Raw genomic sequence first — 27,987 nt, 5'->3', positions numbered from 1 at the left:
TTGCTCGAACACACACACAAAAACAGCTTGTACCAAATAACCCAAAAAAACTTGTACCAAAACCAAACAACTAAAAATATCCATTCCATTTAGATGACATTTATGAAATCCAGTGCAACTAGCCATGCTTTATGCATACACATGCTAATACAACAATACTTATAAATGTACAATATGTAAAAATGTAATAGGATTATAAATATAAATATTGATTGTCTGATTCTAAGAACTAGAAGTGGAGATGGCCAATGGGTGTGTGTGTGTATCCAAGAGCAATGGGGATCTCGTACGGCATTCTGCAAAATTCCCCCGAGCCTGTCTGCCGAGCTGAACGTCTGATTGAGTCGTGTCACACTAATCTATCCTGACAACAAGCGAGCAGTTGCCATGTACCCCTCCCAGCCCCTAATGCACTTTTTTGTGTGTGAGAGAACGAGAGAAGCCCATCCACCCCTCCATTCACTTCAGAGAGGATGACGTGGTGTGTGTGCGATTGCATGTGTGTGTGTGTGTGTGTGTTGCAGAATACCTCAGGGCTGATTTGTAAAGGAAAGAAAATCAATAGTTGGTCTATAGATGTCCTCTGCAGTAATGCTACTTTTCATATCCTGTAAAATATAAAAGCATATGTCATAATGTTAAAAATGAACATAACAATTCATGTATTTATGTCTTATACATGTGATTGGATTAAATATGCACAGGATCATTGGAACTTTAAATCTTTTAACATCTTTACTTACTTTTGTAGCCTTAAAAAATACTGCGTAAAGAGATGGACACAGCATGAGCAGTTTTATTTTATTTTATTTTGATTTATATTATTTTCAATTATTTAAATTCATTTTATTTATTTATTTTTATTCACACAATATTTTGAAGTACAAATGGGGAAAATAATGCTTGTATTTATTTATTTATTTATTTAAATTAAAATGGCAACACATTTTTATGTGAAGGGTGATTTGTAAAAGAAAGAAAACCAGTAGTTGGTTCATAGATGGTAAGGCTAATTTTATATCATATAAAATATAAGCACATGTCAAAATGATAAATAAACATAACAGTTGCATGTCTGTATTATACATAAATACTAAAATATTCATAAAATCACGGTACCTATAACTACTTTAGCTGTGTAAATAGATAGACACAACATAACTACTAAATTGAATTTTATTAATTTAATGCATGTTATTTTCAGTTATTTAAAATTAATTTATATGCAATTGTTTACTTAAGATGTTATTTTGAGTAAAGTACAAATGAGAAAAAATTATACTTGCATTTGATTAAAATGTAAACAATTTTATACTGTGAAATGATAAGGCTGTAAGACTTAAATAGGAATGCCCATAATTGGAAAAAGCTAGAACAGAAGCAGTTTGTATTAAACTTTTTCCATAGTTATTCCTGCACCATTGTCAGGCCTGGTCTAATCCTGTCCCGCTCCAGATGGGGTTCAGACCAGGAGAGAAGACTGTCACCCTGCAGGTGGGTGTGGAGAGCGGCTGGGGGATCACTCCCCTTACGCCTCACCTTCTCCTCCACCCCCTCTCCCCCAAATCCTGTTTTTAACACATGACCGGATGGCCTGAATTATTCAACCTTTTCAATATTTCACATGGCCCCCTTTTCCATGTTTGTTGCCCTGGCCTTATGCAATTTTCATGGAAAAAAAGATGGTTTTGTCCTACTTTAAATCACAAGAGAGAAGGTTTGGTATCACTGGTGTGGAGACTGTTTTGTATACAGACTGAAAAGAGTTTGTGATAAAGACATGGAGAACTTATCATGAAATTAGAAAGGCAGGCGCAAAAAATAAGTTAATAGATAAAACTTATTGTTTCTTACATATAATTTCTAAATCACTCTGTAAAATACATTGCAAAAGGTTTTAGTAATTACCATTTCAATTTTATCTCATGATCACAAAGTATGAAAAAATATGGCATTTAATATGACATCTACGAAATTGAAAAAAAATAATAAATGCAATTATACATTGTTTTATTACAATTTAAAATAACTATTATTATAGTAATAAAATGTCACACGATCCTTCAGAAATCATTATAATATGCGTACTTAGTGCTCAGTTTTTAATAAAGGTTATTATTTCTATCATTGCTGAAAAAAATGCTAACAATTTGTGCAAACAAACATAAACTTTTTCTTTCAAAAACATTTAATCTTAAATATTCCAAAATTTTGACCAGCAGTAAAAATGTATCGATCTATCGATGTTAGAGTTACACAATCTATCTATCTATCTATCTATCTATCTATCTATACACACACACACGCACACACGCACACATATATATATAGAGGGCAAACGATTTCCAACATAGCTTTGCTAGTTTCACATCATATCAATATGTGGTATCATTCTTCTCGTATACAATACTTAAACTAAAACAAATATGTTTGTGTACATTGATTATTTGGAACACAGTCATATAATAAATGAAAAGCACTCTTAAAAATACAGGTTATTTATTGGCATTGATGGTTCTTTAAAGAGTCTTTAAATCCATAGAACATTTCCATTTAAAAAAAAAAAGTTCTTTATAGTGGAAAAAGGTTCTTTAGTTCATTAAAATATGATGAATATGATGGTTCTTTTAAGAAGTGTTCAGTGAACACTTCATTTTTAAGATTAAGACTGTATTATGCAGTCACAATAAGCCCTGTTGATGCCAGTTATACTTCTCATAACTAAGCTCAGAATGGGCGATGTCAGCAACATCTACATTACTACGCTAACCAGATAACTACATTGAGCCATTCTGCATACCGTTTGGCATGGAGAGCTTTGAGACTGAGTCGAGGAAAGCAAACTCTCGAGGTTGGGTGTGTTGGCTGGTGACCAGCGGGCTCAAGCCGCCCCATTCTCCCACTGTTTCCTTCAGAATCCTGGCTGCCGCTATTTGCCAACCCCCCTGACCTTCCATACGGCCCCAGCCCAGGACACCGCGCCTGCCCTGCCATGTGGTTGGCTGTACTCTCCTCTCTCGCAGGACCCTTTTCATCCAGAATGGGGTGGGGGGGTGTCACATTTTCTGTAAACACACACATAGAAATACAGTTGAAAATACCAGTAAAGATGTAGATGTAGACTCAGAAACACAGCCTGACACACATGCAGCACCTCATGAGCGAGTTATTATTAAACTTTTAGGTAAATTGTGTGGTAGAGATTCAACTCGAGGCTTTCAGCAGCATAGAGCTGATGAAACATTCATGCTCCGAGAGCCATGTTTTTTTTTCTTTTCTTTTTTGTCCATTTTCATTATATGTCATCTTAGTTAGGTCAGGTCAAGATCTTCTAATTTAGTAGTACCTCTTACAGTTAATCAGCCTGCCATATGAAATGACATAAACAGAGCTCCAGAACTACTAGATTGTGAGTTTGCAAAATTAACACCAGAGAATAGCCCTCCGAAAACACTTTTTAAGTTTATATAACCATTTCATGCAGGATGTAACAGGCTTTTAATTATACATTATTCAAAGTTTGAGAAAATGCAATAACAAAATAAGCATCTGCTTAAAATGCTTTCAAAACCACATTTCGTAAAATGAACCATTTGAAATCAAATTACAGCAAGATTAATCTCAAAATGGCGCAGTGCACAGTGTGGACAAAAACAGGCATCTGGTGGGGGCCGCTGTCCCAGGTCCTCAGAGTGTGGCCGGTATAGGGGTTGCCCCTGCCTTCTGCCTATAGAACAAATGTGCCCAAGTTTGGACCCAGGGTTGCCCACAGTCTGCTTGCACCAGCAGCCAAGACTTCCATATGCCCACCCAGCTGACACCGTCCTCAGCACGCTGTGACCCCAATGTACAGTAAGGCAGACCAACACCAGAATGTACACAGGGCCAGAGCATTAGGATACATACATAGACACTCATGCACCAGTGTTGAGAAAATGACAGTACAGTTGGAGGTTGCCAAGTAAACAATTTCAAGTAGGGAAACTATAGCCAAGTTACTATTTAGAAATAGTAGATTTAAGTAAACAAAACTGAAACTACTAGTGTAATGATCAGTAGAAATAATTAAAATTATTACATTTATTAATATTATTTATTTCCTTTCGAATATATATTTATTTTAAATATTTCGCTACAAAAAAAATGCAATGGACAGACTTGAATCTGTGAATTACTTTCCGAATCTGTTCCTGTACAAATTCAAACAAATGACAGATTCATGAAGTTTTGTTTGTTTATTAATTTTTTTTTTTTTCCAAAGATTTTAGTTTATTTGTTTGTTTGCTTAGGGCCTCTTTACATTTGGTATTAAAATACGTCTTGGGTCACTGTGATAATAAAACAATAAATACAAATAAAATAAACCAATCAATCAATCATGCTTTTCGAAAATATGCCCGAATCTCAAAATGCTTTAGACTCTGTTGACACTTGTATTAAACAACATTGTGATGTGATTAAAACTTAATATTTTAAAAACTTTATTAAAAATTTTAATCAGTTTAATTTCTATTTTATTTTTACATTTTAGTTAAAGTTTTACTAATTTTGTTGTGTGTTTTTGTCATTTTATTTTTTATTTCAGTTTTAGTTGTATTTATTTTAGTACACCAAGTTAAACTAAATAAAATGGGAAATGTTGATTGTTTTTTAGATTTTATTTCATTTATTATTTGTTTTATTTCAAGTATCAAATATGTTTTTTATAGTTTTTTATTTATTTCAGTTTTAGTTAATTATAACATCCCTGATTTAGCACCATCTCATTTCAAATGGATCAAAAACTGATGTTAATACAAGGTGTAAACAGGGTCTTACAGTTAGATATTTCCCAATACTGACATGCATGCACTCAAATACACATAGAATTTAGATTACATGCATAAAATCAAATGCAAACACAGCATGTAATCATGCAACCCTAATATCACAGTGTCCATTAAAAGTCAGAGCATTAGCAACCACAAAAGACAAAAGCTTAATGATCTCTGAGCAGCTCTCACACTAAATTTACACTGCTTCTGATACATTAACACTTATCAGGAGTTATCCTCCCCTAACAGCCACCGCAGAAGGCTCCCGTTGCATTAATATTTCACAAGATTAATATTTAAACACATCAAATGGAATATGGAAAATAGCATATTGAACAGAACCTCATTAGCCCACAAGAGAGAAGCTAAGTAAGTTTCATTCAAAGTGCCTTTTTATTGTGTGTGAGAGTGAAATGGGAGGGGGTTCAGTTCAGAACACACACACACACACACACACACACACACACACACACACACACACACACACACACACACACACACACACACACACACACACACACACACACACACACACACACACACACAGGAGAGACAGAAAACCTACCAACAAGTATTTTTTTTTAAAACTCAAGGCTTAGTTATGAAAGCTTTGTTCTGGCTAAAAAAGTAATAAATAAAATAAAAAATATATATAGCCAGAAAAGAGCTTTATATAAAATAAAAATAAGATAATATGATTTTCCACCAGATTCCAAGCCTTGAATGTTGTTTTATAACTGAATTACAAAACCTGCTGTAGTTAATTTAGACACTAAGTGTATTTCTATTGATTCATGTTGTATATTTATAAAAAAAAAAAAAAAAAAAAAAAAAAAAAAAACTGTTTCCCATTGTATTACGGCAAACTATGTAAATAAACATATTCAAGAGCTCACTAAGACACTTGGCAATAACTATCATCTGCTGTTTAAAAATAGTCTACTAGAAGAAGCACTAAACTAATGCAGAACAACCAATCAACTGTCTAGACTTCCTTTATAAAAGGCTGGATAGCTTTCAAAAGCAAGTCACAACTTTTTTGGCACGTCAAGCTTCGGGTCGTGGAGGAGACTTCATGCACACTGAGGAGGAGAGAAGCCAAAAAAACGTCACGCCGCAAGATCACAAGACTGCCTTTTGCCAGAATCATCAACTGGGCTTCATTTGTGCACTTTACAGCATTCAAAGTGCTGCGCTCCATTGTGATTTATAATTTCTCTCCACATATTTTGAAGTGAATATGAAAGCGGTTTAACTATGCTGAAGAGTGTGCTCCAGGAGACCCAATTTTTTTGTTAAACAACAAGAAAAATCATTTTAGAAAACATTTTAAATCAAGAATGATTTTAGTTGTTCTGGTAGTTGTTTAGTCTTAGACTTCATATTGACAACTAAGTCCAGTCTATAAAAGCAGGCTTTTAGATAACCAAAAAAAAAAAAAAAAAAAAGAGGACCAAAAACATATATTGCACTGTAAATATGTATATTAAAAGACCTGTTTAATTAAAAAAAAAAAAAAAAATAGAAAAGGTAGTTCAATAAATTAATAAAAAAAACAAATAATAAATCTGTATTAATAAATTAATAAATATCTTATTAAAAGATAATATTGTGCATAAAAGCAATTTAAACTTTAATGCTCACTTTAAATCTTCTGCATAAATATTTATCCAGTATTATCTCCATTATATTGTGGCTGAAAAGGAAAAACACATCTGAAAGGAAATAAACTTACGGTGGGAAAGGCATGATGCCCTTTAACATGTGGCGTCTTGCCAGATCATGGTGGGGAAAAAAAAAAGACTTGCACGTTGTCATATATGACACTCAACAATACTTGTTTGCCTCCGAGCTGCCTGGAAACATCTTGCTGGCTGCTGATGATGGCAGACCCTGGAGGCCACCAAATCCCTGAGGTAAAGGGACGAGAATATTAGTAACAAGGTAACAGGCGAGGAGAGGGCTCAGAGAGCTTTATCAAGGCTTCTTCAGGTACCTGGGCCTGTTCTCAACTCCTGAACCAGCATCCCAGGGACTGGAGACAACAACTGGGTGTTACAAATGAAAGAGCTAGTGGGGGTGGATTATGAAGATGATGATGAGTTCAGTCAATATTCATGATTATCATACCAGTTTGCCTTGCTATTCATATAATACCACAAACTTTAAGAGTAACAAGTAAATAATCTTTTTTTTTTTTCCTCCAAAACAAACGTCCGCCATTATAGACACAATCCCCCATGAATAACCTTGGTTTAAGTGCTTTGCTCCAGGACAAAATGCATATAGCTCACAGAACGCTCCTTTTGGGATTCAAACAACCTTACGGTTACCAGGAAAAATCTTTATTTATTTACTTAAAATAACTGTTTATATTTCATCTAAATGTACTTACCTTTTGTCAGTCGTTTTGTTTTTTTATGTTTGGTAGATTTTGTTTTGTTTCAGTTAACAGGACAGACCCTTGTTTTTCAAAATATTTTTTTATATTTAGACTATATTTACTTGTGTTTTGTCTATATTTAGTTTGTTCAGTTAGATTTTTTGTTTTGTTTCAGTTTAGACAGATATCTTTTTTATATATATAACTCTATATTGTTTATTTTATATTATTTATATACTGTATGTATATATATAGAGAGAGAGGGAGAGAGAGAGAGAGTTTTATTATACTGTAGTTTATACCATATATGTTTTGTCTATATTTAGTTTATGTTTTGTCTTTTTTTAACTTGTTTAGTTTATATTTTATTTTGCTTTTGGGGCTTTAAATTGTATGCCTACAATTACCAAAGGTGACTTCAATGCTACCATAATGGGATCAGATTGCAATACCATGGAAATGATCACCATATTCATATTCCTTCACTATATTTCCACACTACTTCAAAGAATGCCAGTGTAAAAAAGTACCATAGTACATGTCCTGAAATGAAATAAAATAAAATAATAAAAATAAAAATAAAATAAAATGTGAACCTTGAATGCTATGTAAGTTGCTTTAGATAAAAGCATCTGCCAAATGCATGAATTTAAATGTAAAATCTAATAAAAATATAGAACTTTCTGTTAGTTTAAGGAATACATAGCCCAAACAATCATAATGCATGCAACGCAAGTCTACCCAAAGAGTTCTATGGAAAACCATTGATAAGTGCCGTCAATAAGACACTGGGGAAGCTGTTAAACAGTGACTGCCATTCACAACCTGCAAGAGATGCTTAACAAGGGGTGAATTCTGCTGAGACTGTGATGGCTTCATTACACTGGCCTCACTTACCGTCTGGAAAAAAATTAATGATTTAATGAACGAAGTTAAGAGTTGACACCACCACAGCACTGCGGTGCTAAATCAGAAATAATGAACAAGCCATTAATGAGGGGCTGGGTGAGAAACACCTGATCTACCCCCCCCCATCAGTCTATCCCTCCACTTATCTGTCTATCCCTCTCTCCTTCTCTAATAAACAGTCCACAGCTGAATCAGGGCAGCACCTTCACCTGCCTCTGCTGCGTTGAACCTCTGTCTATCAAGATACACCCACATGCACACTGCGCCTCTGTCACACTACTCCTACGCCGTGTACTTTCTGTTTACACACACACACACGCACCAGGAAGATGAGCTATCTGTGCTATACTGTCTGTCAGGGAGGGAGAGCGTCTCTCGGGAGTGTGTGGGGGTCTCTCTGTCACAGTAAACCCCTGTCTGTCACACTCACAACCCCAGACACAAACACACACGAGGCACACGGCAAGAGAAGCACACCCGTACACACCTGTCAACAGAAGAATGTTTAATTTGAACAGGCCTGCCATTGTTTGATAAGATAATGACTAGGGCTGCCAGTATAATCATTTCTTACATTCATCTCCACTTTCGAATAATGAAGGTGAGGCCTGACAATTCCAGAGATTCGCCAAACAATCATCAACAAGTTTTGGAGTAAATGTTTTGAAATGAGACAATAAACAAAAACACAACTAGGACAGGAAAAAAATTGTGCTTTACCATGTTGCATTGACTTGCTTTGACTCAATATATTATAAAAATAACAGTAAAAATAATGGGCTATATGGTTCTTTGGAGATTAAAAAATGCTCTTCAATACGGTTCTTCAGAATGCCATATTTGGTTTCTGGCTTCCTCACAGTAATAATAGATGTTTGTTTTCTAATCTAATTTTGCGTCAGTATGATTTCATTTATTTATTAAGAAGAGGATACGTTTTCCACAAGGATGCATTATAGGAATGAAAAGTAACAGTAAAGATATTTAAGTTACAAAAGGATTTCTTTTTCAAATAAATGCTGCTCATTTGAACCTTCTATTCAACAAAGAATTTTGAAAAAGTGTATCACAGGTTCTACAAAAACATTAAACAGCACATGTGACACTGAAGACTGGAGTTATGATGCTTCAGCTTTTCTATCACATAAATAAATTACATTTTAAAATATTAAAATAGAAAAATGTTATTTTAAATTGTAATAATATTTTTGCAATATTACTGTTTTTAACAGTAGTTTTGTTCAAATAAACATGGCTTTGCTAAGCACAATAGATTTCTTTCAAAAACATGTAAAAATTCTTACCAACCACAAACATTTGAAAGGTAGTGGCCACAAGTTTAGTGGAAGTCTGTTCCCTTAAAGCTCACTGAGGTGTAGTTTGGAATAAACCAGTCTAAGCTGGCTTGCTGGTCTTAACTGGTTTAAGATAGGTTCCCAACACAGGCAAGTTGGTGTGTCTATTAGCCACCTAATCGCTGAAAAATGCTCAAAACCTTTGTAAGTTCTACCAACAAACCTACTTGGGAGACCATCTTAATTAAAACAGTTAAGACCAGCATAGACTAGTTTAAGCAGGTTTTTCCCAACCTGTCAAGGTTAAGAGCAGAAAACCAGCGTAACCCTTGTAATATTTTCCGGGTCAATTTGACCCATTTTGATTTTCGAGCTGTTGGAAACACCGGTTAATCTGAGATTTTATTCTTGATATTTTGTGACTTTTTTTTTTTCAGTTAGGGCCATGAACATGCATGCAAAGTGAGGATACACTGATGTCTTTTAAAGTGCACACAAATAAGTGCTTTTTCTCATTATTTTCAGTGCTGAAAATGACTTTCTCAGACTCAGATGGTAAAAGTGAGCTATCATTTCTATTTTCAATGTACTGTATATGAATTACTATTGAACTTATCTTTTTCTTACAGAAATGTTGTAACTTTTTCTCATTTAGGGCCACGAACATGTCTAAATAAGTTGTGTTCCAAATTTGGAGTTTATATAAATTATGTATTTTGTCAAGATTATAAAAAGTTTTGATTCTAAAAGACTGTTATACATTTTGTAAAATGACACCTCCACTAAGGGGGAGGAGCCCGCTAAAAGATTTTAAAAAGTAACACAATGTCCGATTTCAAAATGGTTTTTACAGGATGAATTTTGAGGTTTTAAGCTTTATGATATATAATATGATATATAATTTATGATGATTACTAAAACGTGATAGGGAAAAATTTACCGAAAAATAATTTTTGTGACAAAGGTCAGAACTCCTATGATGATGATATTGTTATGAGGTGCACTCCTGTCATAAATTAATCTATTACTGTTTCTTCATAATATGTAACAAAAAACAGTGATAAAATATCTATTTACGAGTCGTAGACCTTTCCAATGATATATAGTTTGTAGGATTTAACTGTAATATAGTAGTATAGAATATAGTAATATAGAAGTAAACTTCTTCCAGTGGGACGGTAACAGTTAAGAGGTTAAAAATGTGGTTAAACATATTTTCAAAAATCATACTTTTTGAAATTAATTGTTTGCACTGTGTGACAAATACTGAAATTAATTTTTTTCTGTACATACCTGATTCCTTCTTGTTTTTAATGTGTTATTAAGGGAATTGCATTGAAAGCAATTAGGGTCAGTTTGACCCGCTCCATCAAAATCGTATCCAGAAATTTAACATAATAAAACAATCAAAAAATTTTCCTCATCAGCAATAACAACAACTACTAATATATACATCAGTAGCATTTGACAACCAGAAGGTTCTCAAGTTTAAATTTTGCTTAAAAAAAAAATAACATTTTGTAAAACATGAAATTTTACTGGAAAAAAATGTGCTTATTCTATAGCTCTAATAAATGCCATTTGATTTGATATTTTGTTTTCTAATGCAATGAGATTCATACCTTTTTATTTGTGGCTTTAGGGTTCCATGCATGTGGTTCAATTTCCAGCTAGTCAATAGTCTGCAACTTCCTGTGGCTTTTTTTTTTTTTTTTTTACTGTTGGGAAACAAATGATCTAACATTATTAATCATGCTATTTTACTGGGTACTTCTAAATGTTAACATTTCCTTAGCTTTTATGATCTTAACCAGGCCTATTACACATAAAAGGGCCATAATACCAAACATCAATTTAAGCACTTTTCTTATTCCTCCAACAAACCCATCAATTATGGCACTCTTTATCACGTGCTCCATTTGGGACACAACTTTACAATTTAGCATTGGGGCACCTCTTAAACCTGCTTTCAAAGAGCTGTCGAAGAGAGGCATTTTTAACTTTTGACAAATAAACAATGGCACCCTCTGAGCCCGCTGCGCTAAACACCGCTCACCAGGCCCAAATTAAATGAGGAGAAAAGTGCTCAGGTCCTTTCCAACGCACCATGATTTTAAGGAGGGGAAAGCACACATTTCACACAGTTGCCTTTGTGGGTAATATATTGTATCATGGCCATCCTGCTGGGCGTATTTCATATAGATAATGACGACTGCAACGAGAATATCTACGTGAACGAATGGGTTAGCTAATTAATATTATAGCTAGAGAAGTGTCTCGGTACGGTTTGCGCCCAGCAAGGTGCTGCCTTCATTGTGGGAAAAGCAGCACCATTTAAACAACAGGGTCCACGTCACCTGGAGAGCAATTGATACCAATTATACCATATCATAAAATAACCCAATTTAATAGTCAGGGAACCAACATGGGGCTTTTGGCTCATTTAGGAGACAACAGCAAAAGGATTAATTTCTAGTCAGTGAGCTGTCATTGTGTCGTGATTATAAAACCCAGATCCTAAACTTAAGGATCTGACTGTCACAAATAAGGCAGGAGATAAGAGCAATTAAGCATGACCTGACGCCAGGAAATGGCAGTAATTAAGTGCGTTATTGTCTTTAGCACTGCTATTTTGGTTTTAGTGGAGCTAAAGACGTTTTTGGAAAATGAACATTTTTGGAATTAATCAATACAAATTAAGTAAAATTATTATTAAATATAATTAATACTAAAAATAATTAGAAAGACAAATTAATAAGATTTTGCAAAACCTTAAGGTGACGATTACTTTTTTAAAAAGAATAAATTAAAGACAATACAGCAAGTACTGCCAAATACTACATTTTATTTGTATATATAGACATTTTTAAAGAAATTAATACTTTTAATTAAGAAAGGAAGCATTGAATTGATCAAGTGTGAGAGTAAAGATGTTTATGTTACAAAAGAATTCTGCTGAACAGAAAGTTAAAGAGTGTTCAGTTTACACAAAAATATTAAGCAGCACAACTGTCAACAGCTGAAGGATCATGTCACAATGAAGAGTAAGGACTGCTGACAATTCAGCTTTTCCATCACAGGAATAAATTACATTTAAATTAAATTTTCAAATATATTTAAAAAGGATAAAGTTAGGTATGAACAGTATAAAAAATAAATAAATAAAATAAAATACAAGTTGCTATTAGAAACAGGTGGAAATCAATGATGCTTACTTTTTCTGGAACACTAAAAATGGATGAAACCTAGTTCTAGAAGAGTATAATGAAGTTTTTTCCCACCTATTTTTAAATTCTATGGAAAGTTTACAATAACCATTAAAAACTGAAATATTGAACAAAATTCTTTAGTGAATTCAAATGAAACCGGCTCCATTGTGAACAGCATAATCCACTCTTAATCTGGATCAGGGATTCCAGTGTGTTTTTTACCCCTCTCCTGAGGCAGCAGTTGCCGTTCATCCCGTGCCTTTGTGTACGTGCCGGCCTCCTTAACGTTTTAGCAGGGCTTTGACTGGTTGAACTTTGATCTGATGTCTTCATTGAGAAGAACTGCAGGTTACCCATTCAAGATGCAAATCCTTTACCAGAGCCTATAGGCACTTTGTAAAAGAGAGAGAGAGAGAAACAGGGTGAAAGAAAGAGAGAGAGAGAGAGACAGAGAGAGAGAGAGAGAGAGAGAGAGAGAGAGAGAGAGAGAGAGAGAGAGAGAGTGTGTCTCGTGGGGATTCCTGTGTGAAGTTGAAACACTCTGCCCCCCCAACACACTCTCACACACACACACACACACACTCGCACTCTAATCCACATTGCAATATGGATTAAGGTAGGGGATAACCTTTTCTTAACGTGCAAGAAAGAGTACGGCAAGGACAAGCCCGGGGTGGGCGGCTGGGGATCTTCTCATAATAAAGCAGTGTGGTATAAAAGCACGCTCTGTGTCAGGCGCTTGTGAATGGGCCTCAATGCAGCCCCATTCCCAGGCCTGGTGGGGAGGCTTGCCAAAGCCTACCTAGAGCCAACTAAGCGTGAGTAATCCATCCATGCTCAATGGACGGGGTGAGCCCCATTCAACCCTCTCAGAAGTTTAAGAGTTGATCAATTTATTATCTGTGGCGATTAGGGTACGGGCCCAATCACCTTCTTAAAGGCCGACAGTCCTGGAAGAAAAGAAAAGGGACTGTCAGTGCCGGGCTCTGTGTTTCCATGGCTAGCATCGCATAACTGAAGCCCTCTAATTGCGATACTAATGTGCCTGAAAAACCTCTGATTTGAAATGAACCAAGGTAGAAAACTGATTTCATGCTGTGACAGTTTATACATTGCCACCAGTAGACAAACGGCCCACTGAATAGGAACTGTACCTTCTAATTTTGTTTCTGGGGGGAGAAAAAATAATCTTTTTTTTAGGAGAAACGATTGGTGGAGAAAATTAGGCACAAAATCATTCAGCCATTTTTTTATTCTTAGAGTCTGATGTGATGTTTTTAGACGGGAATTAGATGACTGAAAAAAGCAAATTCGACCAATTGACTTGTAATTATCCCGCAAAAAGGCTTTGTGCCTTTAACGGCTTGTAATGACAACTGAGTTAACAGAACAGAATGGTTACCAGAAAAATAAACTCTTCAAGTCAAACAAGCATTGTTGGCTAAGGATCACACACACTACAATCGTTACAAAGGGAGCAGTGGTTTGGGACAAATCTCAAGTGCTCTTCACACACACACTTAGAACATGGATTTAACAGTTTTATTAACTCAATAGCCATCGTCGTCTTTTTTTTTTAAAGAATGTTAAGCGCCACAGTTGACCAAACAAACAAAAATGACAGCCAAAAAGAGAAGTGTGTCAAGCCGTGCCAGATTCCTCAGTGCAGTGAGGAGATAAACAAAGCAGGTGTAATGGGGTGTGGCTCAGTTAGATCCTTAGCTCAGTAGTCAGTATACTAGCTAGGGATTGAACCATGTCGATATACAGTAGTTCAAGTGCACTGTGATGTTCACTTTCTAGAAATTCCAAGAACACTCACTAGATTTACTCACCAGAAACAATGTCATGTCACATAAAAAAAGATGAGTGCAAGTGTTAATCAAGACTTATTTTCTGACATTTAACTATTTTTATGGCTACAACAAAAACAATAATGATGGGTTTAACAGCACCGAAAGCTAAATATTAAAATTAATAAATTAATTAATTACCAGTGTCATTTCCACCACATATCAATTTCTTTTCTTTCTTTTTTTCAGAAAATTCAGTGATGGAAATAATGTAGTGGAAATTATTTTATTATTATTATTTTTATTAACAATAATTCTTCTGTCTAACTTTGGTTAATTTCATAGCTAGCATTTTATGTATTCTAAATAAGCACATTTATATACTATACTATTCTCCAGTGGTGTAATGTAACGAAGTAATAATACTTTGTTACAGTAGGCTACTTTGTATTTTTTGGGAGTATCTGTACTTGAGTTTTTATATTTCAGCCAACTTTTACTTTTACTCCACTACATTTCCTAATTAAAATGTATACTTTCACTCCGATATATTTCCCCGAATCATATTCGTTACTTACTACAAAATAGTAGTCAGAAGAACATGGACTGCAGGAAAGCAGGTTTGACGAATCAGTGGTCGGGTGTCTGCAAGTTAGACTCCTTAAAGGGATACTCCACCCCAAAATGAAAATTTTGCCATTAATCACTTACCCCCATGTCATTCCAAACCCATATACTGTTCTGTAGTTCCCATCACTTCATATAACCCAGATTGCACGTCTGATGGCAGATGGAGTATTCTGATGACGACTGTCATACCTTTTATGGACCTTGATACTGTTATTTACTTGGCAGTCTATGGGACAGTCACAGGCCTCCCGTTTTCATCCAAAATATCTTCATCCAAAATATTATTAAATTGTGTTCCAAAGACTAATGGAGCTTTTACGGGTTTGGAACGACATAGGGGTAAGTGATTAATGACAAAATTTTCATTTTGGGGTGAAGTATCCCTTTAAAAACACCTTTGCTCTGTGCAAACAAGTGTGTGCACAACCACGGATGATGAAGTGTTTTAAGTGTTTTTGTAATGATGTGCGATCTGACATTATCAAGTAGGCTATATCACCAAATCACACACAGAGTGCACGCACCGTTTTTCTGCAGACATCAGCATGAACACATTCAATAATCATTTTCTAAAAGTTCAGTAAAGCAATAAGTGACTTACACTTTAGACATAATATTGCTTGGTTTCACTCAATTTTGCCTACGAAAATAGTTCCAAACAAAGACCACAGCACTGTTTTTGTCTCAGAGCGATGGTGTTTACTTAACTGAATGAATCAGCTTTTTGAACGAATCGGTTGAATACATGATTCAGTGATTCACTCATTAACACAGTCAAATTCTTTGTTTCTGAATGAATCAGCGGTTTGAATCTCAATGCCTCACAGTCACAGTTTTAATTTCACATTTCGACTACCTTTTTTTTCATGTTTTAAATTATTTCAGATATCAGTATTCAACATTTTATGTTAAAAACAAAAAATTAGGCCTATTTATGCATCTGTAACTCCAGTTTAAATGCATCCATGTCCCCTCTGAGATACATAAACTGTGTAAAAACATCTGAATGCTATTTCAGATGCAGATTCCAGAAATGTTTACTTATGTTGGAATTAAAGACACTACGTACCGGATGAAGTTCTTCTTATTCTTACCCAAAAATACAAAATGGAAGAAAGAGTTAAAACTGAACACAATTTTGCTACTCAAGCTGTGTATGAACATTTTTTATAAACATATTTATTTGCTTCTTTTCCATTTTGCATTTACTTGTACTTTTACTTTCAATACTTAAGATTAAAAAATACTTTTCGTACTTAAGTACAATGAAAATATCATACTTTAAGACTTTTACTCAAGTTATATTCTAAACGGTGACTTCAACGTCTATCAAAGTCATTTTCCGGTCAGATATCTGTATGGCTTACTTGAGTATGGCTTGAGTATGACTATGACTTTATACACCACTGCTATTCTCACACTTTTTGCATAACTTAAGTAAATTACAGATTGATTGGAAATGATACAAATAAATACTTCATTCACAGGTGATATTTACCTTGATCTAATCTGTGTTTTTTTCATGTCTCATCTCAAGCTCCTTGAGTCTTCATGGCAAACATCTGCACTAAATTTAGAGAAAAGGAAAGAAACAACAATTAGTAATTTATAAGAAACACAGTTGTTCATTGTTGTGGAAAGCATGCCAAAAAACAGTTTATGCTTTCAAAATATTTCAATTCATATGTTTGCAATGGATTTTTATACTTTAAGATGAAAATCTGGGTCTGGAAAAATTAACAGAAGGAAAAAAAAAAAGAAAAAAAAAAAAAAAAAAAATAAAAAAAATATATATATATATATATATATATATATATATATATATATATATATATATATATATATATATATATATATATATATAAAGCCATTTAAAGAAAAAATGAACACAAAATGCACAAACTAATAAATACACAAAAATCCATTGCAAATATCAAGTTTTTTCTTTCTGTTATGGAGGATGGGAGATCAACCCATTGATGTAAAATTGCCCAAAATTGGAGGAAAAATTACAGACCCTTGTCAGTCCACAAATTCATGTTCATACTGATTCATGACATAGAGATCTAGGCAGCCGAATGAAACAAATCCATAGTTTATCAAGTGAGATATTACCATTCTTTCTAGGCAAAGTTGTCATCAGTGCCTCGGTTCACATGTTCATGGCCCTGTGTTAGACAGAGGTCACTGCCAACCCACAACAAGCCACCACCTCATTACCCAAACTAAATAACTTGATTCTCTCTATTAAAGCCATGTGACAAATATGCTACACATTCACATGGACGCTGCTCAAAAGTGAGGCCCCGATTACAGGCCCAGAGCAGAAAAGATTGTTTCATCGTCATTCTCACACTCAATTGACTGTGTGGTTTTGTGTATGCGTGTGTGTCCTGGAATCATTATGTGCAATTCAGGCAAGCACGTGGATGGATGTACAGAGCTTTCAATCATGTTTATGACTGGCCGTTCATGCATATGCGTGTCTGTTTGACTCTAAGCAGCTGTTTCCTCTGCAGTCAATTTATCTTAATGTGAATTGAATGTGTTAACAACTCCAGCACCATCAGACATCATTTCATATCATCCTGTATCAGCCACACTGATCTACAATGGCCAGCACTCAGTGCTTATGGCAACAAACAAATTTACTGTAAATTGTTAAACTTATGTTTGGAAGAATTGCATAGAGGACTGAGAACAGTTAGTAAGTTCAATTTTGACAGCTGGCTTGCTTGCGAACCCTTTAGGCTTGACTATATCTACATCCCTACATAGGGCAAGCACTTTGGAAAATAACAAACTCACTAAATAATCTAACTAAATAAATTAATTAATTCTGCTTCACTACATAGGGCAGTATTTTGGAAAACAAACAAACAAAAAAACTTTTATACAATAAAAAATGCACATACAAAAGTACACACGTTTAAAAATAAAAATCTATAAATTATAATAGTAGTAGATGTTGTTGTTATTCTTATTTTCAGTCAGAACACTGTACTTGACCAATCAACACTCAGGACGACAACTATCCCAATTTATAATTAAAAAAAAAAGTCATAAACCATTCAGAGCCATTACTGTGATTTTATCACTTTTAAAGGGTTTTTGAAAAGCATTTCTCAAAGATGAAATCTGATTCAATCTTTACTTTGTAACATGTTGCCTGTTCTGGTCTCTTTGCCCCTTAACAGGGTACATGTGTGTGAGAAGATGTGTCAGAGCCCCTGGGACAAATCACCTTTCTAATGCAATAACAAAACAGGCCATTGTCTCGCAGATAACACCTTAAATTAGGAAAGCCACTCTTCTTAACACCAACACTTCCTGATTAGACCTGTGATGAGCTGGGGGCCAATCAGAGGGTAGGACCATGGGGCATTCCTTTGTGACATCATTAAGGTAATGTGTGGGTAAAGGATGATTTGGATCCCTGGGCTGGTCACTGCAGCAGATTGCCGGTTAGGAGTATTTGTCTACTTGGGGAGGAGAGGAAGGTGTGAGAGTGTATGTGAAGGGCTGAATTCACCTGTTGCACTGGACTCTTTCGCTTGTTGCATCTCTTGGGAGAGAAAAAAAGTCACACTCTCCAGGAAAAACTCACATTGGTCAGGTCTAATTTGACAAAAAAGGCAATCCCTTGGGTCAGATCAATCTGTCAAGGAAAAAGAAAAAAAAAAACAATTATTACCCATATGGTCACTTTGCAAACTCATATATGACCATATCTTTCTCAAAGACATCTCCGCTATAGGATATACCTCTCAGACCAGCAGGAACTTTCCAATAAAACCAAGTCAGATACACCAAATATGTTCGCAACATTCTTAAGCGCACTTAGATCCATGGAAACCTTCCCTAACCTTCAGTGTCTCTGCATTCTGCCATGCAAAGGAATGGGAGGCCTATCAAAAACAAGCCAACATCCTGCATTGGATTCCCGCCCTCCACATTTATATGGAAAACAAAGGTTTACGCCTTGACCCCACCCTCCATCAATCAAAATATTTACAATGGCCTCCCATCTGTCCACTGAACTGAAGCGGCCTGGGTGCCTCTGTTCCTCTTCCCATTAATGGAAGGCTTTTCCTGGAGAGTCGTGGGTTTGTATGACCCCCTGGCTGTGGTGAATGCTCAGGAAGGTCATTAAAACCAGCAACATCGCCGAGCTGTAATGACAAGCAGAAGATGCACTTCCTCTTTAGTGGGATTCACTGACTTGGCTGGTGGCTTTTCATTATACCGACTCTGGTAGTTTCGCTCCAAAGGCCAGATCTGGATTGAAAGGTTCAGGAAAAGGTGAAGGAGTGGATTGCAAGGGATAACAAATTTGATATATGAAAATATGACAAGAAAATGATATTGAAAGACACTGGAGTTGAAGCTGAACAGTGAATGAACACCCATAAACTGAAGCTCTTTGTTTATGGGTTAATTAACTCACCCAAACACGGTCTATCCTTATGAGAGTACTCAAATATATAAAAAAAATAAATGTCATATTACAGCTTATATCTGCACAAAATGATGCAAACACAAAAGTCAACATAAACTAAGTTAAGCTAGAATATTTAAGTCATATGAATACTCTTTCCATAACAACACACTAAATAACAAATGAATTCAAATTATTTTACAGTATATTACCTATATTACAATACTGTAATTGTATTACTGCATTGTACATTATTACTGTACAATTCTGTATACACAGAATGTTATCTTGAGAGTTTTCACATGCTTTTGGTAAATGTTGATACATTTGAATACATAAAAAAAATGCCATTTAAGTCAATGGTTCTCAACTAGGGAGCTCTAAACTAAAATGTCAATAATCAAACAAAATTCATCTTTCACCAAACCATTGTGTGAAAAGTCAAAAAGGTTGAGAACCACTGATTAAAATGAATGAATATGACATGAAGAAATTTTAAATATATTTTCATTAAAGGACAAAAACTATGACTAAAACAAAATAATGTAAAACGAATGGAAAGCATCTTGGTGTCACAAAAGTTGCCTAATGAAACTGCAGTTGATAAGCTTTGTGTCGCATATTAATGTCTAACCTGACAGACTTGAAATACAGCTATCGCACACGTACTTCATCATGAAATATGATCAGTTCCACAAGAACTCGTGTTTTTTCCCCCTCCAGACCAAGCCTTTCAAAATAACAGAATCAGTTACAGTAAAATTATATTTTGATATGCTATGAATGTCTCTTTTCATTTGCAGCCTCAAACCCATTTCGATTCAGCCTAAAAACAAAAGGCACTGTCTGCCTCGACATCACTTTGCCCCCAGACTTGCTGATTGTTCAACTATCTGCCACTCAGTGATAAAAGTGCCACCCAAAAGCATGGCTTCCCTGTTTCTCCCTCCATCCTGCCTTTGTCTCCAAAACGGTGTAATTTCAGAGATTGAAGTCCTTGCCGGTGCCTTCATTCCCCTGCTCTGACAACAATAGGACCCAAGTGCTTTCAGGAATGATGGATAAATTACTAGGTAGTAAAATATTATATCTAAGGTAGGTGATGGGTCCTTTTCTGCAGGGCTTGTCTCCATCAGTCTCATGGCACTGAAGGTAATTATAGTCTGTTGGATTGTCTCTCTCTCGGCATGGGAGAGCGCTCTGCTGTTTGTCATGAACTCATCTCGCCGAGCGATAGGACAGTAATGGTTCGAATTAACATCTGTTGCCTGGCTGGCATTGTGAAAGGCAGTGACAGCTCCACCACTGACCTTTTCTGATTATTGACCAAAAAAAGTGAACAATTAGCTTCCCTCCCACGGGCCAATAGCCTAAATTACAATGTATATTGTACGTTTGACTGAAAGACTGTCAATGGGCTCAGATGTGTGGTTTATTGTGTCATTTCATCATATTCATTTGGTCATTTACAGGCGGTGGTTAAAACCTGTTATTTGGCGGTATGACATCGCTGGGTGTTTTTCTGAGGTCAATAATGTGGTCCAGCACATCAAAGCCTGATTAGATCATTGAAGCGGCTAACAAATATCAACAGTAGCATGTCACAAAACATAAAACTTCAGTATGTGTAGTGTTAAATGCTTATAGTAGATCAATACAGGCATGAATGTGGCAATTTAAAGGAATATCCCTTATGTTGTTCCAAACCCGCAAGACCTTTGTTTATCTTCGGAACACAAATTGAGATTTTTTTTAATGAAATCCAAGAGCTTTCTGACCTTGCACAGTCAGCAATGCAACTGACACGGCCCAGAAAGGTAGTAAGGACATCATTAAAATAGTCCATGGTACTTGTAGTGGTTCAGTGGTTCAACTGTAATTTTATGAAGCTATGAAAGTACTTTTTGTGCACAAAAAATAAATAAATAAATAAATAACTCCCTTATTCAACAATTTCTTCTCTTCCGTGTCAATCTTCTCTAGTGTACCATGACGTATGCATGTGTAGTTGCGTTGCTGTCTATGCAGGGACAGAATGCTCTCAGATTGTATCAAAATTATCTTAATTTGTGTTCTGAAGATAAATGAATGTTTAATGGGTTTGGAACAACATGAAGGTGAGTAATTACTAACAGATTTTTTTTTTGGGGGGGGGGGGGGGGGGGGGGGTGAGCTATCCCTTTAAATTATTAAATTTTAGTTCAGCATTCTTGAGGTGACAGCCTGTTGCAAATCCCCTGCCAAGGAGCCACTGTACAATTCACCTAAGAAACAACTTACCCCCCTGACGGAATAATAATGACAGTAAAGTTGAGTAACCAACACTACAGTGGCCAAATATCATCAGACTCACACATAAACGCCAAGCTGAATAAGGCAAAGACGATAGATTCCACCGCTCTTCAATTTGTCCTCCCAAGGACTGTCTTTTATTGATGGCTTTCTAGGTCAGCGACCCTCCGTCCTGTTCAAAGGATCCAAGAGGCACCCAGATGGGCCCTCTCAAGATGGAACCTATTGTAGCAGAGTTTCTATAGTGTCTTACAAATGAAATGCGTAGGAGCCATTAGCCCAGAGTGGATTGTTTTAGGGGGTGGGAGTCCCTCTCATGGGGGGTAATGATGACAGTCTGGGCCACAGATCAGTCATCAAAACAATTGTGTTTTGGGCCTTTTCTTTTGTTGAGAGGCTTTCGCTCATCTCTCTCTCTCAGTGCTCTTAACTGCGAATAAACTCCCAAATGCTTTGACGAAAAGGAGCTGAGAAGCTGCGAGTCATGAATGCAGCAATCTGTTGGTTTTACAACTCAAGAAATAGTGCAAGGAAAGTTTGACTGATTCATTTTATTATAGCTATACATAGAACTGATGCTGTAAAAAAAAATCAGGTTATTTATTTAGAATGTGATTAAATTTTTGTCAGGTCACGACTACAGCAGGTGAGGTACTTACTGTTATCTTAAGGGATTGGAAAGGCAGGTGTCAGCTTCCCACCTTGCTCAGACCAGCACTGTTCAAACTCCCAGACGCCTTGTGTGAATTTGGTAGATAAGCATTGGCTGACACTGACATCACCTTATTGAATTAAGCTGTTTGTGCAGGCAGCCACCAGAGCATTCAACTTCAGCTCTGGTTCTCACCTGTTGACAGATGGGACAGACATGAGTGTTACCTTAGAGGAAATTAGACTGGGAATCCAATTTGAATGCCAGCTGTTTTCATGCAATTGGAAAGCCATAGTAGTTGCTGAATGGGGTCAACTTACAGGCCTGAGGAGTGAGAAATAAAAACTGAGGGAAGGAATTGGGTTAAATTAGAAAGATAAAAGATTGCTTTTGTTTCCATTTACATTTCATGTTCCAGAGATTAACAAATGTATTTAGAATTAGGGCTGAGTAAAAATAATATGCCCCAATTAATCACAATCTTAATGCTCTCCATATCAATTCATAAAATTCCAAGACCAATCTTTCACTATTGTCAATGCTTAAAAAACCCCAAAACAAAACAAAAAAAAAAAAACTAGCGTAGCCTCATTCATGAAGTAATTGATAATTGGACCTTTTAATGAATAATTCAAAAAGACACAAACTCAAGAAAGATAAAAATTTAAATTAGTCTGAACTAATCAAACTGACAGTAGTTACTGAAAAAGGTCATCTTTTTAAACATATGGTTTCCCTGCAAATCAACAATACTTGGCAAAAAAATGCTGATATGCATAAAAAATGACTGAGAATCTACAGTTAAAAATATGGATACAGTAATGCAAAAATATTGCTGCTTCTAAAGTCAAGCAGCCAGAAGACACTGTAAGCGCTTCCAACTTACATTTAGTAATACAAAAAGAAAGACAAACAAAGAAGCCGTAATCACCACCATCCAAAAAAAATAAAAAAAATCCAAATTAAAGCGTGCAACCATGGGTAACAAGTTAAATTTCGCTAAACCCCTGTCATCAAATCCAACTGTGATCGTGTTGTTTGATTATCATATCTAATTTGTAAGTTGGGCCGGTGGGACTGCGGATCTCTCTAATCCCCTTTCTCTCTCCTGCGCTTTGCTAATTTGAGTCTGTAATGTCGTATGCTTGTGTGGCAGTGATTGCTATCAGTCACACAAACCTCCTGGGAAGTCTGACTGGTGGGGCCTCATAGATTGATCAACAGAACTATCTTGTTATATTTGCATAAGCGGTAGGCAGCTTTGATATTGGACAGGCAGGTGTCACATATTCTGATCATATGCTACAATTATGACTGGGAATGCTGTTATTAACACTGATAACGGATATGTTTTCATTAAGCAGCCTAAGGAACAGGTCTCTCTATGGAGGATCTGTTTTGAGGGACGAATATAGAATGCAAAATGACTGCAATGCAGTAATGTATAGAAAAACTGGGACCAGACTGGAACAAAATGACTAAATTCAACGGTGCAAGAAGATTGGTTCAATGGTGCTCACAGTTGACCAATGACTAGGGACGCACTGATTTTAAATTCTGGCTGATGCTGATAAGTATTATCATATTAAGGTTGATAATGGATAAACAGCCAACTTCTATAATATTATGTTGAAATAAAACACTAAAAAGCATTGCTTTAAATGCTACAAGTAAAACATTATGAAAATGCAAAATATGAAAATATGGATATTCATTTTGAGATTTACATTAGAAAATTATTAAATTAGTGTATTTAAAGAAAAACTATACTTATGGCAAAAGTAACTGTAAAAACAAGAAAAATAATATTTGTAAATGTAAAACACTTGTATCACAACTGATATTGCCAATATTACCAATATATCATGTGTTACTACCAATGACCAATATGAAACTGACTCTGGACACTAGATGCCGTTTTAGATTTAGCCTATTTAAACTACCTTGAACCTCTGTTGGCATCTAGTTAATTTCATTCTATAGTTTCCTTTTTGTCCAGCATTTTGACAACCTGACAACGCACTTGGCCTCATTCATAGTGTGGTCTGTATTTGCTACACTGTGTGGAAAGTATTGTTTAATACTAGCAGGTATGTTTTTTTTTCTGTTTGGGACTCCCTGGCTTGAAGTATTTCCAGTTTCCCTAAGTTCCCCACAGTGCCGGACTGCCCAGCACAGCGGACGAGGACTCATGGAGTCATTTAGGAGAGCAGCGGGTCGATGTTGTGGCCTTGTGCTTATTGATCTCATCCAGCCGACAGACACATCCATTTCCCACAGCACACAGTGGGACAGGAACTACTGCTCGACACCCCTGGATCATCAGCTCATGAGGAGAGGTATCTTTTTATGTGAGGGATTTTCTCGGAATGCTGCTTTGAAGATGCAGGAATGGGGGCCATTAATGGTGAGATTCTTGAGAGAAAAGCAGCTCCTGGGATAGAGGGGTTTCTCAGCAGGGGCCGTCACTGTTGAACTATGGCATCCAAGGTATTCTGTGGACAAAAGAAACTTCTACCAGCTTTCTTGACCACTTTGGACTTTTCTTCGTATGTGGAAAAAGAAGTCAAAAGTAAGACATTAAGAAGTGTATTTGACAGACATAATCAAGTCATAGAATCAGAACATCTCACTTGCTTTGACTGCTCACTGGGAATGGGAAGACTCACCCAGCAAGTGGTCTTTGTCAAACATCTGCGATCAGAAGATACAAATCAGTGTAGAAAGTCCCAGTAGACTTGGGCATCATTGCAGGTCGTTGTGGTAATCACACAAAGGACAGCTGATCTAACCTCTCACATTTAAATGTGGAACTAGGAGAGATCCAGTCGCTGATAGCTATGACTGCAAATGGCTAACTTATTTACAATCTGAATCCCATTTGATTCCCAGCGGCTCTCCCAGGCACCTCTCTCTACAAGCTGTACCACCCGCCAATGAGCCGGCGACAGAGAGACAGCTTGCCACATATGGATTGTCCCTTGATATCATTCAGTCAGCGTGTAATCTTATTATGCAAAGTCTTAATCCGCACCTATGTCCCAATGCCCAAGGGTGGCAATATTGTGATATCAAGGTTCTGGTAGGTCATGTTGCGTGATCCCTTCTCTATTCTTTGGAGAAGATGGGGGACTTAAAAGCCATCCCTAGAGGCCAAAAGGAAAGGAGAGAAAGAGAGATCTAGGGTGGGACCAGATGTATGGGTTTGTCTTGTTTTTTTCCCTTTTGGAGAACAAGATTGACATGAGGTCTCCAGCTAGGATTAGACTTGATTTGGAGCAGTGGGATTTTTTCCAGCAGACACATTATTGGACAAGGGAATAAGGGGCCACCCAGCATGGCGAAATTGGATCAGGACAGGCAATCGCTGTGAGTCAGCAATGGTAACGACGACTGCTAAAACAGCAGCTGCCTGCAGATCTCTCCCTCCATTCAGGTGAAGCCACCTTTTCAATCACTCAGAAAGGGAGCGGACGGAAAGCGAACTGAGGGTGGGAGAAGCAAAGAGCTATGAAGGGTAGTGGTGGTGGGGGTGATTTTGATGTTGTGAGATTTAGCACTAGCGTAATGGGATTAAGCGAAACACCTTTGTGCCCAGAAAAAAAGCCACCTGGTGCTGTAGAGGCAGTGAGTGAGAGAGAGAGACAGACACACAGACCGAGGGAGAAGACTAATCCGTTCCCACCTCTGGGATGTCATTCATAAAGCTGAGAGTGATTTCCGCTCTGCTTGCTTCAAGTTAATTCCATCACCAGGAGCGATAGGCGATGGGAATAAAGGGCCGAGCTCATTATCCCAACCATGGCCTAAAATATTCAGGCATTGCCATTTCACTTGGAATCGATACTACATGATGGTTTTTTAGGATCTGGAAATTGTAGACCAATGCTCACTTCCTAAAAGAGAAGGGTGGGGAAACAAAACAGGCAGCTCAGATGTGGTGGACACCTTAAAATGACACATCTATGGCTACAGTGTCTGCAATTACCACCCACTGCCTCTCACCAAAAAAATTGTGGGTTTTCCTCAATGGAGCTATGAGGCCAATAACCAATTAAGAGATTGGCAAACAATGAAGTTGTATCTCTAAGCAAGCTGCGCATGGCAAAGCAGTTCCGTTGCGTTTCAAATTTAACTTGCAGTCGTTTATTAGCAAGTCTGCCTCCTTTGAGACATGACTGCTGTGTCTTTTTAAAGTCTATCTGGCTAAACACAGAAATCATCTGTCTGCCAATCTGCATGAAATGCTAACATTAAAAAAAAAAAAAGGTAAATGAAGGTGTGTGACGAGCAGGTTGACAATTATCGGCAAGGGAGGACGGTGCGTCTTTTTGGCATAGTGGTTGGGGGTGGGTTTGCTTGATTAACAAGCAGGGGTTATTTTTAAAACCAGGTCCTGACATGTCTGGGCTTGTGACAGCGGGGTGGGGGCACCTGAGGGCCCGGTGGCTTCATGAGTGCACCAGTGCTGTCACTTGTTCAGTCTATGAGCACATCGGGGACGCTGTGGCATTGTGAATCCCCTTGGCAACTGCTTTCACAACAAATGTGTAATAGCCTTTAAAAGAAAACAGTCATGATTCAAACACCAATTCATATTTCAAGCACATAGCTCAGGTCTACACATTACAACAAAAATAAAAACAACGGAATCTGGAATAAAACTTATCTATAATGTTTCATAGGTATTTTGAGTGGTTACATTTTGGCTTAACAGACTGTATCCTACTTGGTCGGTTTCTCTTCCTCTCTCTCTCACACACAAACACACACATACACACAACCACAGGGGTCTAGAATTGGATGAGGGCTGTTAGCATTATTGCCAATTGAATGGATAGGATGATGGGATAGGCAGTAAACCTCTGGTTCTCTGAAAGACTCCCAGTCATAAACAAACCAGACAACCACAACACAAGCATAGAGCCATCAGCTTCCCGCAAACATCTTTAGTAGAGCTCATCCACAAAAAAAGAGGAAAATGATACAACCTTTAAGGTGAAGAGTGTAATTTTTCAACAGAAATATAATTCTGAAGGGTCTAGACACTGTTGCAATTTCAAAACATTGCTCTAGTTTGTTTGGGTGGACAAACATGAACATATTTTCATCTTATGTTCTCTGCTATCTGGTTCACAGTTTCTCAAAAGGTAACTCTTGCTGATCCCTCTGAAAATTTGGCTGGACACTTTTGATCTGAGAGGCATGTAGAGGCAACCTTGTCCAAAACAGGGAAGCCATTAGGTTTAAACTGAAATAGGAATGAAAAATATGGAGGGAGTTTTCCTCTTCTGTGCAAATGATATTATGTCTGCATTAAATGTGAAACCATGAGGGCAAAAAGTGATTAAAGTTCATTCAAAAAACTGAAGGCTCTGCATTAAAGGAAAAACTACCTGTGAACAAGAACCAGGATCAGTGGAAGTCTTGCTTACTTTGACAAAGGTTTCAGGTGACCATTCACACAGACGTCAATGGGGACAATAACGTGAGAACAGTCACCAAAAAAGAGAGAGCCGAGGTTCCACTTAAAAAGTTTGTCATGAAGTAATCCCCCCCCCCCGACTGTGGT

General features: G+C 36.6%; 1 long non-coding RNA gene across 2 annotated transcripts; it reads right to left on the bottom strand.

Annotated features, from left to right (window-relative positions):
* Window positions 1-2,392: 2,392 nt before the first annotated feature.
* On the bottom strand, window positions 2,393-27,965 carry LOC109051128. Of its 2 annotated transcripts, none has more exons than XR_006158609.1 (4): window positions 22,423-27,965; window positions 18,566-18,691; window positions 16,532-16,600; window positions 2,393-3,065 (listed from the first exon to the last, which is right to left on the bottom strand). It is a non-coding gene; the product is annotated as an uncharacterized LOC109051128 (long non-coding RNA). The 2 variants fall into 2 exon arrangements; XR_006158610.1 differs by lacking the exon at window positions 2,393-3,065 and adding an exon at window positions 12,833-13,002.
* Between the last annotated feature and the right edge of the window lie 22 nt (window positions 27,966-27,987).

The sequence above is a fragment of the Cyprinus carpio genome, chromosome B25 (genome assembly GCF_018340385.1).
Source record: "Cyprinus carpio isolate SPL01 chromosome B25, ASM1834038v1, whole genome shotgun sequence".
NCBI lineage: Eukaryota > Metazoa > Chordata > Actinopteri > Cypriniformes > Cyprinidae > Cyprinus > Cyprinus carpio.
Note: the sequence above shows the minus strand (reverse complement) of the source record. Positions and strands in the feature narration are given on the sequence as shown.